General features: G+C 38.0%; 1 protein-coding gene across 1 annotated transcript in view; it reads left to right on the top strand.

Annotated features, from left to right (window-relative positions):
- LOC128740156 (uncharacterized) overlaps window positions 1-14,111 on the top strand; it is a 298,630-nt gene that overhangs the window by 32,355 nt on the left and 252,164 nt on the right. The window lies entirely within an intron of this gene.

Below are 14,111 nucleotides of genomic sequence, written 5' to 3'. Positions count from 1 at the left end.
GACTCATCCGCCAGTGAACGATAGGGTTTCGGCTGCTATGCCTTTTACTGCGCATCGTCAGTCGGTCAGCGGCTTTCGTTAGCGACACATCGGACAGGCAGCTTTCGAGTCACATCCGTGGCATAATTTTGAAGCTTGTATTTGAAACGAACAACTAAGGCAAAACTAAGGTAAGGCAAATAACTTACGGTGCACATCGTCGTCAGTTGGTCGTGTTCACCGGCTGCTGAGAAAAGGAAAGTATGCTGAGCGTGTTGGAGCTGGAGCACTCGTCTCGCTGCCGTGATGGAAAATCTGGCTGCTGAAGTTCTGGAATTGGCAGGAAATATGCTGCTCTCGACAACAAAAGGACCAGAATTAAGCAACGTCACTTGCAGTTGGCCACCTGGACTGGTATGTCATCGTGACTCATGACCATACACGAACGGCTTCGTCTATCGCGTAGCTGCTGAGGCTTTCCGGCTGGTCCGTTGCAACAAGCCGTGCCTGGTTAGCGGTTATCGGTACTTCAATTTACGGAAAAGAGAATTACGTTACGTGTGCTAGTGCAAGTTTATTGCGAGCTAGAGTTATGATAATCAAACAATCGGTCCTTCTAAGGATCACACAACGATTGAAGAGTTTACTATATTTTCTTGCCCAGTTAATACCATAATAACACAGACAACGAGGGAAAAGTTGAACTTTTTGCCGTTGCGGACGACCAACATATACAATGTTACTACTTCGATAAACGTTGCGTATGTAGGTTGTATACATGAAGAATCGTATTATTACATACATGGATACATCCTACTATCGCTACAAAGAGACTTACGTAGTCCTACGTCACCTATGCGATCGTGTCTTGTGTACAACCCCTCAGATTTTTCTTTCGTTTCTTGGTTGCCCATGGTGGTCACTTCATAATTAAAGTCACTGTTTTATATTTTCGTGGGTTTCACTCTTCACTGTTTTAACGGGTGATAAAATTTTGGAATTTATTTCTTAAGCTGTCAAAAAAGACAAAGATGCTTGAACAAGTTCTGATTAAAAAATAGTGAACATTTGAAAACGGTCCTTAATCGCTTGTTTGGCGAAGCTTCCGTTTAATGTCTTAACAGGAGCGTTGTACAGCTGTCATGTCAACTTTGCGAATGCATCTCTTGATTCTGCCAATCAAATGTCTGCCATTCGTGGCTCTTCAGTTGTTTTTGTATGCTAAGGAGCTGCGGAAGGGGGGGGGGGGGGGCTACGTATCTGCAAGGTTACCGAGTCTGTTTTGCTAAGCGAGTGGTCGTGGGGTCAAATCTTTGTAGAATCAAGCCATTCGATGTCAAGTGACTTTAGCATGGGTTTAGTCTGAGTCTCCTCATTTACTCTTCTTTCATGTTGTGTTCTATATTTACCCACTGGAGCCTCTTGACAGAGTGAAAGTCCTTCCTATAGTTAAGTATAGTTAAGTTAAGTTAAGCTATAGCTATAATTCTTCTTCTTCTTCAGCAGCATAGAGCCGGGGTGGCTCGTGCTGTTTCAAGCACTCGTCTCCATTCAACTCGGTTTTCGCCACTCGTCGCCAATTTCCTAGTCGTCTCAGAAGTCGCAAATCGCTTTCGACCTGGTCGAGCCATCGTGCACGTTGGACCCCCCTGTTCCTGGTGCCGGTGGGGTTGTTAAAGAGGACTATTTTCGTCGCACTGTCGTCCGGCATCCTTACGACGTGTCCGGCCCACCGTAGCCTGCTAACTTTCGCTAGATGTACGATGGAAGTCTCCCCAAGCAGTGCCTGTAGCTCGTGATTCATACGCCTCCGCCACTCTCCGCTTTCAGTTTGTACTCCGTCAAATATCGTCCGCAGCACTTTCCGCTCAAACACGGTGAGGGCGCGTATGTCCTCCGTAAGCAGCGTCACGGCTTCAAGTTCATAAAGAACTACCGGCCTAATAATAGTTTTGTACATTGTTAGCTTCGTGCGGCGGCGTATGCTTCCTGATCGTAACGTTTTATGAAGGGCAAAGTAGGCCCGATTTCGCGCTTAGATGCGCCGCTGGATCTCCTTACTAGTGTTGTTGTCCGCGGTCACCAGCGAACCCAAATACACGAACTCCTCTACCACTTCTAGTTCGTCGCCGTCAACGGTTACCGTCCGTGGGAGGCACGCGTTTGTTTCCTTTGAGCCTCTTCCTTTCATGTATTTGGTTTTCGACGCATTTATTTTTAGCCCAATTCTCCTAGACTCCGCTTTCAGTCTGGCGTAGATTGCCTCCGCCGTCGCAAAGATCCTGGCAATGATATCGAAGTCATCTGCAAAGCCTAGAAGTTGGCTACTCTTGGTAAAAATCGTGCCTCTCGTTTCTATGTCCGCTCGTCGGATCAACCCCTCAAGACCGATGTTGAACAGCATGCAGGATAGACCGTCACCTTGTCTCAACCTTCGTCGCGTCTCGAAGGGACTCGAGAGTGTCCCAGAGATGCGTACGAAACACATCACTCGAACCAATGTAGCTCTGATCAGTCGCGTCAGTTTGTCCGGAAAACCGTATTCGTGCATTATCTGCCATAGCTTGTCTCGATCGACTGTATCGTATGCTGCTTTGAAATCAATAAAGATATGATGCGTGGGCACGTTGTACTCCCGACATTTCTGCAAGATCTGTCGGATAGTAAAAATTTGGTCCGTAGTTGCGCGATCCCCCATGAAACCCGCCTGATAATTCCCTACGAAATCTTGTGCTATCGGTGACAGCCGGCGTAACAGGATCAGGGAGAGTACCTTGTAGGCGGCGTTTACCAGCGTAATACGGCTATAATATGGGATAGTACTAGCAGCGAGAAATAAAGGGGTAAAGTAGATCAAGCTTTGAAAGAAGGATCAACCCCAAAACACACAAGCAGGCATAAAATTTAATAAGCATATCGCTCATTCAATAGCGATTAGGTATAGCAAAAAGAAATGCAGTACAGGTCATACAGCAAACACCCGGGCGATATCACACTAGATCAACTATAATTTCTAGTTTTCTTCAAACATGCGTCTGGTCAACCTTGACTTAGAAATATCTCTCTCGGAAATGGCAATGTACAGCTTCACTTTCTGCTCAAATTTAAATTTAAACTAATATTTTATGTTCGGAGATGTAGTAGAATCCATGGACTAATATCGATCATTTCCGGGTATGTGCGTGTTCGAAACAGGGAAGTAACTTTTGTCGTCCAAATCAAATCATTTTCCTGAATTATTTTATCAAAAAAAATGAGAAAGAGAAAGAAGTCCTTCTGCGTGTATAATGTTGGCCGGTCTTCCACTACTTTGCTTGCGCGTACAGGAATCCCCCGGATAAGGCGATAGGTGGTACTCTACGCCCAACGCGTATCTCAGCTGCTCATCAACTAATAAAGTTTTAATAAAGTGGTTGATGAGCAACTAAGAAGTCGCTGTGGGTGTACTTCACCTCCCACCGCCTTATTCGGGGGACTGCTATAGTTGCTGGGGATCTTAGGGTATGGTAATTAGTCTGAGCCGCAGCATTTTCTCTTTCTAATGTGTTACTGTTATGCGTATATGGGGTGTCGGCGACGCATGCGCAGTGTATTTAATGCTGGCGCGATCGTATGCGGGCAGTGATGAATCACTGGCGCGCACCGGTGCGCTACGCATCTATTACGCACATGCAACATAACACATCTCACGGAAGCGGGCGTAAGTAGTGATGTCCGTTAATCGTTCGATTAATTCAACTAATCGAATAACTATAAAAATATTCGAATAATTTTTAATCGAATACTGCCAGCACGAGTGGTTGAATTAATCGAACAGTTCAAAGGAAATGATATGAATGCGAATAATCCCCGAATAATGGCCGTTAATCGTTTATAATCGTTCGATTAATCGAATTAATGAAAAAAATATTCGAATATTTGTAATCGAATACCACTAGTACGAATAGTTGAATTAATCGATTAGTGCAGACAACGCTCGCCGATTAATCGGTAATCGAATAATTTAAAATTTTGGACATCACTAGGCGTAAGTCATTGTTTGAATCAGAGACTCACCGTGCACACCTTATTTTACTACGGACACAAGTGTGTAGAGCACACACCGTTAGGTGGATTAATTTAAATTTTGACGAAGGACTACGTCTTTGTTTACTATACTGGGACTGGGTAGCACTTTGTGCAAATGAAAATAGAAGTGTAAAATAAGTGTTTTTCTATGGTGTACTGAGATCCCATACAAATGAAATACAAATTTCCTTATAAATCTCGAACTACTCCAAAGTAAATTGATGTATACCAGGTATATGACAATGCAAGCCGTCATATACACTTTTCACTAACACATCTACACTAGTTCTGAGATTTCGACCATTTTGTATGGAAAATTAGTTAATTTAAAAAAAAACGTTGGATACGCAAGATTTGTCTTTTTTTTCTCACAGCTTTTATGTTTATGTTTAGAACATTATTTCTAGTATGTATTTTCATGAATACAATGAAGTGCAACAGTCCAAATTACAAGCGGAAATTTTTCCGTCAAAACGGTATCAAGATGTCTCATAGAAATGTCCTTATATCGCTTTCCTACAACTAGTAAAACAAAAAAGAAATTCTTTAAAATGCTCGAACATTGTTCAATAAGCAGCATGAGCAACATTGTTATCCGCCCGCGATATTTTTCGTCTAATTTCTGGTAAGCTTTTAAAGTGTTAATTATCATCTAAGACTGTTTTGTAGCAATCTAAGATTACTTTTCATGGTTTTCTACGTAGTGTTGAGACAAAAGCATATATATCAAACAACGTGAGCGGGCAAATTTATGATTTTTATCATCTTTGTACAGTGACTTCAACTTAAGGATTTTCAAGCAGTAGCACAAGCATCTATTCGAATAAAACTATTTTTTAAAAGAAGACATCAAAGGCAGATATTCAAGAGCATCATGCAAGCAAAATGTTGGATGGAACGTGTTTTAATTCAAGCAACCGTATACCGTATTGATCGTGAAGTATTAGAAACAATTCATTTTTCAATTGCACATCGAAATAGTTAGTCACCCACGTTCTCAAATATTTTACGCATAATTAAAGAAGACTACAACTGCAAATGACTTTAAAATATATTCCTTTCATTTCATTGTAAATGTTCAAATATTTCTCTGGAATAATATAGCTGCATTCATTAATTACAATTAATTTAGTTTTAATTTTCATGCAAGTTCCACCATATTTTAGAACTATTTCTTCTTCTTTCTACACACACTAATGCAACCCTCGATGGTCACATACCCGGTATATAGTTGACCCAAATGAAGAAAAGTATGGATTCTTGATGTTGAACTATTGAAAAATTGAAAATAATGAACCTATGTTTTACTAGAATTCTCGCTTCGTGATTGGTTGGAAGATTCTTTACGATGATCTAAACCTATACCAATTTGATATCTGTGCTTGGGAAGTAATCCAAAACAAGTGACAGTTTCCTCATTTCAACAAGATTTCTTAACACCGCGGTTACCTAGACCATTTTGATGTCCTTGCTTGGGAAGTACGCCAGAGAGAGTAACAAAGCCCCCTTGTGCCTAGTGATGTCCGTTAATCGTTCGATTAATTCAACTAATCGAATAACTATAAAAATATTCGAATAATTTTTAATCGAATACTGCCAGCACGAGTGGTTGAATTAATCGAACAGTTCAAAGGAAATGATATGAATGCGAATAATCCCCGAATAATGGCCGTTAATCGTTCATAATCGTTCGATTAATCGAATTAATGAAAAAAATATTCGAATATTTGTAATCGAATACCACTAGTACGAATAGTTGAATTAATCGATTAGTGCAGACAACGCTCGCCGATTAATCGGTAATCGAATAATTTAAAATTTTGGACATCACTACTTGTGCCAACAGATTTCTTACGAACGCGATTAAACCTAGTCCAATTTGATGTCTGTGTCAGGGAACTGTGCCAGAAAAAATGGAACAAGTTCGTTGTCCCAACAGATCCCAAATTCTTTACTGCGACACTGCGAGACGATTAAACCTAAGCGAATTTGATATCTGTGTTGGAAAAATGTGCTACAGCTGTAGTGTTCGGTTATAATACGACTCTGTATGACGCATGCTTGCTGTTTCATTAGAAGTGTAGTGGAAAGATGTGCTGTTGATAAGATAGGATTGAATTGTTAAATCCCTTCAACGTGGGAAATCATGGATAATAAAAACAATCTTTAATTTCAGTAAAATAGAGCTTGCTAAGCCCAGTGCAAAAGGCTACAAAAACTTGTCGTTTTTCACTCAAACGTATATTTTTTACCGGGGTATAACTGGGGGAAAACAAAAACAAACGTGTAAAATCAATGTAAAATCTAACAACAGCAACAACAAATCGAGCGTCGATGTGTGCGTACGGTAAACGTCAGCAAGCTCAATAGCAGCAAAGCAATAGTTTGTGTTCTTGATTTTGTTAAATGCACAATCTTTTGAGAATTGAACGTATGCAATGTTACTACTTTGATAAATGTTACATACAACGCATGTAGCATGTATATATGTTGCATATAGCATGTATACATGAAGAATCGAATGATTACAAGCATGAATACATGCCACAATCACTACAAAGAGACTTACGTAGTCCGGCGTCACCAATATATGCGGTCGTCTTATACACAACCCCTCTGATTTTTCTATGATGTACTAAGACCCCTCCCCGTTTTGGAGGCATGAATTTATTTTATAATGGTTTGAGACCCCTCACCCCTGTGGTTGAAAGACTCTCATACAAATAAAACAAATTTTTGCGTATGTGCCATATTTTCTGCTGTGCAACAAGCGGTAAGCTGTGAAAGTAAATTAGTAAAACCTTCTCGGAGCAAGATACAATGAATCAACGCCGCTAACTGACGTGTCGGTTGCCCTTAATTTTATGTGTAATTTCAAAGGCCACAAGCGAGTTAAAGTAAGATTATTGAAATATATCAAGCAACGCATAATCATATTTAATATTGTGCTTCCCGAGAAAATATTTCGTTTTTCAGCTTTATATAGTTGTGCGCAAAGGTAAATCATATATTATTGACAGTGTAAGCACGTGTAAGTTTTCTATGTTTATTAGCATTGGGCGATACTGCGAAAAGCATAGATATTCAAATATCGATACAATTTTTGTAAAGGTATCGATCCCGTTGAAATATCGGGCGGCAAGTATCGATACCAGTGGTATCGATATCGGTATCGATACACTGACAGGGTGCAACGAAAACCACACTTTTGTTTATTATTAAGCTTAATTTTTTAGAAAATTATATGCGTGTGCTTTTACTACTGTTGATTCTCTTTCGTTCTCATATGAAATCTCGTTAGGAACGAAATAATAGCTGAGTCGGACTGGTCAGGCCTGCGGTTTTAAACTCTTTTGACCGGAAACTGCAACGAATTGCTCAGGATTGCTACAAAATTTATTAGAAAATCTAGTGGAATGATGGAAATGAAAAATAAATTTTAAAAATCGGACAAAAAGTACAAATCCGTTTTTTTAAGTTGGTAAACCGACTTTTTGCCAGATTGATCGGTCACCGGCTTTGCAAGTGAAAAACCGGCCGGGCCGACCAGAAATCGACCACTCAGCCAAGCGCTAGCAAATGCTTTTATATTTTGCATACGGTTTATGCTCCTTGATCGAAATGACTTACGAAGGGAAAAGTAGACCTGACTTAGCTAGAATGCGTCGTTGAATCTGCTTACTCGTATGATTGACGGCGGTTGCCAGAGATCCCTAATTTATGAATTCATCAACCCCTTCCAGTTCATCTCCGTCAAAAGTTATCTCATGCACTCAGGGTTTCTTCACTTAACAACGCAGTTGCGGCTTCATTGACGGTCTAGCGTATCCAACCACATCCATCTTCGAGTGCCAAGACAGCTACCTCCATTGAGGAAAGCAGAGCTTCACTCAGCAACTTGTGAGTTGTCTAATTGCATTTGAAATTAATTTTAAAATCGGAGCTGGAATTGCACTTGAAATTTTACTTAAAATTGAACCTGAAATTAAACTTGATATTGAACTTGAAATGGGAACTGAAATTTAACTTAGAATTGAGCATGGCATTATGCTTAAAATTGAACTTCAAATTGATATTGATGAACAAATGATATTGGACTTCAGTTTGAATCAATTTCAACTTGAATCTTTACTTTAAATTGAGCTGGAAGTAAGACTTTAAATTTAACTTAAAATGAAACTTGAAGTTGAACTTGAATTTGGACTTCAAATCACACTTAAAATTGGACGCGAAGTTAAACTCAAGTTCGGACCAATTCAGACTAGAATATATAAATTGGACTTGAAATTACACATGAAATAGGACTTATAATGAGACATGAAATTGAACTTGAAATAGGACATAATAAAGAACTTAAAATTTTACTAGTAACTAATAGTGAATTGGATGTAAAATTTGACTAGAAATTATACTTACAACTTTGCCAGAAATTGGAGTTAAATCGGACTTACACACTTAACAAAAAGCACCGAATTCGGTAAAATTTTACCGAAATCTAAACAGCTGAACGTTCGGTAAAAATTTCGATGGTGCCAATCGACGTTTACAGATCATTAGTAATGTTTGGTGCAATAAAAAATTTTACCGAACGTTCAGCAGATTTCGGTAAATTTTACCGAATCGTTTAAGTGTGTATACTTGAACTTGAAATAGGATTTGAAATTGAATTTGATTTTTTTACATCACCCAAGAAATCCGACTTTAAATTAGATTTCAAATTGAAATTGAAGTTTTACTTAAAATTTGATTTAAGACTGGAACTGGGAATGCATCTATTTTTGCAGAGTTAATTTATCGAAAAAAAAATTAGCTGCCGCATTAATTAGGTACACCTCTTATTTTAATTTCTACGAGTTCGAGGTGGTCGGATAACATCTGCAGCAGAGAAATACGCAGAGGTATTCTTGCCGGAAGTCGTGCTTACTACGGATTCTACAAGACCCTAAAATCTGGCAAGCTTCATCCCTGACCAAATGTACCATGTACAAAGCGCAAATAAGACCGATAGTCTACGGGCACGAAACGTGGACAATGCTCGACGGAGACTGATCACTTTTGGACGTCGTGTGCTTAGGATCATCTTTGGTGGTGTATGTGAGTACGGTCTATGGAGGAAAAACATGAACCACAAGCTGGCGCAGCTTTTCGGCCAACCCAGCATTCAGAAAGTTGCTGAGGCTGGAAGAGTACAATGGCCGGGACATGTTGTGAGAATGCCAGAAAACAATTCCGTAAAAATGATGTTTGCCTCGAATTCGGTTGGTACCAGGCGCAGAGGTACGCAGCGTGCTTGACGGTTAGACCATATGGAGCAAGTCCTGGAAAGTGTGGGACATTCGAGAAATTGGAGGCGGACAGCCATGGATCGAGTTTGTTGGCGGAACATTGTTATGCAGGTGAAATCCTAATGGACATCGCATTAGGATAAGTAAAGTATTTTAGTTTCTCTAACATTTACTATAAAGGTATCGATACAAATATCGTCGTTTTAGCATCGATACTGGCCGGTATCGGGACGCTCAGTATCGATCCAAAATATCGATGTATCGGCTCAAAAGTATCGATTTTTTCGATACAGATACAGTATCGCCCAATGCTAATGTTTATGCTCTTATTCTTTGCTTAGATAACTTTTGTTTTGTTCTATTATGTACAGACTTACAAACAACACAGTTACAATGTCTTACGTTAACCGAAAATGATAAAATTTAAATGCTGATTGACACATTCCAGCGTTACGAAACACCATGAGCAACCGTTTTTTCGAAGCAAATTTGTTCATATTTTACCAACAGTACCAGTACAGTTTACCAACGAATATCTTTCAAAATAGGTGTTTTGAGCTGCTATTTAGTAGTACTTTTTCATTACGAGGGCTAAATATTTATTATAATAAGCATCATTGAATAGTGGCGGAATACTTTTCGTTACGGGACACCATCGCAGAAAATGCGTATTCTGAACATGATTCAAACATTTGCAAAATTCTGCTCTGTTTCAAGTTTTCAAAGTCGACATGTTCCGAAAATTTTTAGCTGAAGGCAGCCTGAAACTCAAAATGTAAAAGTATACTCAGGTTTTGTGTTTAGTTTTTAAGATATAATAAAAATCATTTCGTTACGGGACACCATACGCTGTTGGGCAAACGCTATTCTGCAAATGGTGTCCCGTAACGAAAAAAGTAAACTGCATTATATAGTTTATTTTCTCTAGATTTCTGTTCGGGCCGTCATATTTTCTATATCTGGTCTATATTCACTATATTTTGTAACAATAGTGTACTGATTTGGTGTGTTATAGTCTGGTAATAAGACATACGTAACGAAGTATATGTACTATATTGTGAGAACTATACTGAAGTATTATAATGAAATGCTTGCCTAATCTTAGGGTTTGGACACATTAGTAATTAAAATGTAGGGGCTGTGTATTAATTATGTAACGAGTTTCCCCATTGTTGACTAATCGCCCCCTCCCCCTATGTAATTTTGCATGATTTTGGCCAAAATAACAAAATTCAAAAATTTTATTTAAATAATTTTAAAACTGTAAAAAGGTTCATCTTGATGCGAAAGGTATGCTTTATTTGCGCTGCACGCTAAAATGGTATTAAATAGCAATTCGAAAATTAGGTATTTTGTTTTACTTCAGACGTATCAGTTAACGTATCATAACTCATAAATTTAAAAGTTTTTATGCAACATTAGCAACTCATGTTGCGAACTATAACTATAACATAAGTTGCTATAAAAGACGAACACATAAATTTGAAACTAATTTTGCCTATTCATTAAAATAACTTTGATGATAACTTGCAAATTATTCTACAGTTATAAAACAGTTTATATGAAATATAAAAAAATAAAACAGTTGAAAAAGGTCATAAAAACTTTCAAAAAAGAAACGCTATAAAAAGTAACTGAAAATGATGCCGTTCGAAGTACCGTGAACGTACCATATTCTGCGCAGTTAAGGCATTTTTATGATTCTTCCGCTATTCTAAGTATCCTAGATTTAAATTAACAACGTGGATAGCAGCAACGTGTAGTGCTACGGTCTATAATATCTGGTAAAAAATATGGGAATTATAAGTCGACCAACAATTGAGTATTTGTTCGTTTTGTAAACTTATCCACGGTACCTAATTCTGCGCACTTTCTTGCCCATGTTCCTAATTCTGCGCATATTTGCTCCTAATTCTGCGCACCCAAAAAGTGAAATTAAATACTCTTGCCATGCTTTTTATGTCTTTATACGCTGAAAGCACACAAAAAAAATCCGGCATTAGCCATTCCCAACAAACATTTTTGTTTAAGAGTAGCTTGTCTAACAATTGTGTAACTAAAGCCAATGAAACAAGCCCTTGATAAGCTACTATACAACAAAAATGTTCCTTGGGTTACCATAATTAATTCCATGATCCGGCCTCTTGTGCTGTCCGGGTGGTAAAGGAATATTGTTATCATTTTGATTGCCTCATTTTAATATTTTATTCTCGATAACGTGAAAGGCAAATTGATTCGGGTTTTCTGCATACTGAACATTACACTGTAGACTAATACTAAAAATTGTGTTTTCATATAGAAACCACTTCCCCACTCTCTGACAGCCCCATGAGGTTAGACATTAACAAAAAATAGAACACATGGTTTCATGAATTGGCGCTCGTAGGTTCGGACCCCGAGACACAACACAGGATGCCAATCAATGCAAGTTAAAGATTCTACTTGAATTTTCATGCCTCTATACCTCAGCCATTTGGGCGAGGTTGCGTATTCTTTCGCGATTTCTTCGTAGGATACATTACTGCGCAGAATTTGGAACATGAATAAAAAATCTGTGCCTAAATCTGCGCATTATTGCATCGCATTTTTCTAAGGAAAGCAATGCATGCAATCACTCTTTTTGTCTAAAACATGACTAAAACTAGTTATTCTTTCTAATTATGCTGGGTAATTTGATCATTGCAAAGAATTTCGATCATAAATTTGTTAATTTTCTAGAAGGACAATCTTAGCGTTGGTGCTAACGACGATGTTTTCTGCCATATAAAATACTTTCAGTTTCACGTTAAATTATTTCGCTCTAAAATATTATGACCCGTTAGTGAATAATGGCGTAATATTCAACAGACTTTTATAAAAAAATAACATAATGATCATAGTTATGCACAATGTTGAAAAATACTCATATAAAGAAAAATGCGCAGAATTAGGAGCTGCGCAGAATTAGGGGCGGTCACGGTACGACACTTACTATGCATCTTGCAAGCTAAAAAATGTTTTCTGGGCTAGGCTTTCTTGCTAGTGTGCTCAGCGAAGCCACTATGATTGCTAAAAAAGCTAACTAACAACTTTCAGAAACGGAATTCCAAATTTTTAGACTATTCAAGTATTTTAATGATAAAGTATTGAAGTAAGTCGAAATCGGCGTTAGGTATAAATGTCTTTAAGACTTAACTTTTCTTCTTTATCGAGAGACTTTCTTTCTTTTTCATTAATTTTTTTTTTTACTTTCGGGTACAGTGGGTTGTTAGCCTCAGGTCCCAATCTCGATGACGTGACTGCCATCTTAAAGTGGGCGGAAGCCACTGTGTCCCCTTCACTATTAGCCTACAGCAACCGAGATTGCGTACCCCAGCCGGCAACACGTGGACGCAGGGATAGAAGTTAGTAAATAGAGGTTATGAAATGCACATGTTCACCCTTTACCTGGAGCCACCCTTTGTCGAGAGACTCTGCAGCTAGTTATTGGACTACAAAACAATTAGGTTTATTTGTCTATTTTGGATAGGCTTTACGCGTACTTTATTTTGGTCACTTCTATTTGATTTTGCCGTAAATGTCCAAAATAACGTACGCGCAACGTCTGTCCAAAATAGATAAATCACTCTACGGGGCTTGTAAAACGATCCTACTGACTTTGGCAGCACCATCCAGTCGAGATTCGAACATACGACGACTGGTATCATACCTCATCAGGCATCACACCTTTTTTGCGGTGTCGACGTTTCATATAATGTGTCCGTTTTCTGAGCAATGTCTAGAAAATATGATTATTAGGTAATGTTTTTGATGATATAGTATTAGTTTTGAACAAAATTTACTAGTAGTAAGTATGGCTATATCAAACAGAGATACTTGTGTAGATATTGAGTTTTAATCTTGAGGTGCCCGTCTTTATCGCACATTCCTTAATATTACAATATATTATTATATTGTAATCATATTTATACATACTTATAGTAAATACATATTTACTTGCATTCGGTCATCAAAATAATAGATTTGTTATCGTCGATAAAGATTAGTTGAATCATGATGTGATGATCGCTTTTTCATTCAATTACTTTTTGCGTTAAACAAAACGTTATGGGACACCATTTTGAAGTACCTATTTTATTTTAGATAGAAATGCTTATCAAAAGTCAAGCAGAGCGCGATTTTGATTGTACATGTATGATTAAAGAAAATCCATAGTTTCAAAAAATTCGGACTAAAATTCTCTGGTATATGGAAATAAATGCAAAATTTTCGTTACGGGACACCATTATAAAAGTATCTGTTTTTAAAGGCCGCTTATCTGGAAAATGCTTTCATTTTTCAAAAAACTTTGTATGAACAAAATGTTATCCTAGTAATGAAATATGTTTTGACGATATACAGTTTTGAATTATTTTGGCTTAAAACTATTGACAGAGAATTAAATTCAGCCTTGCCTAAATGATGAAAAAATCTGTATTGTTAACCTCCCACTTGTAAGGTGCATTTTAGCATGAATTGTCAATAAACAATATGGCAATTCAGGATTTTTGTAAGCTTTATAGTATGTTTGAACATACTACATACAAATATTTTTAATATTACTACTTTCATGGGATAGATGCGCGTAGAATGTGTCATTGCGTTTGTAAAAATTTGTCCATGATTGAACGGGCAAACACGAAGCAAGCTACCCGCAGCTTCAGCTGATGAGCGAGAGAGAAATATTGTGGCTTTTCTCATCACTCTTGCGTTGACAGTTTCTTACGAGATTTCGTGTGAGTGTAAAAGAGATACTTTGAC

This window comes from Sabethes cyaneus, chromosome 3, assembly GCF_943734655.1.
Source record: "Sabethes cyaneus chromosome 3, idSabCyanKW18_F2, whole genome shotgun sequence".
Taxonomy (NCBI): Eukaryota; Metazoa; Arthropoda; class Insecta; order Diptera; family Culicidae; genus Sabethes; species Sabethes cyaneus.
The sequence above is the reverse complement of the archived record's forward strand: the minus strand, read 5'-3'. Positions and strand labels throughout refer to the sequence as shown.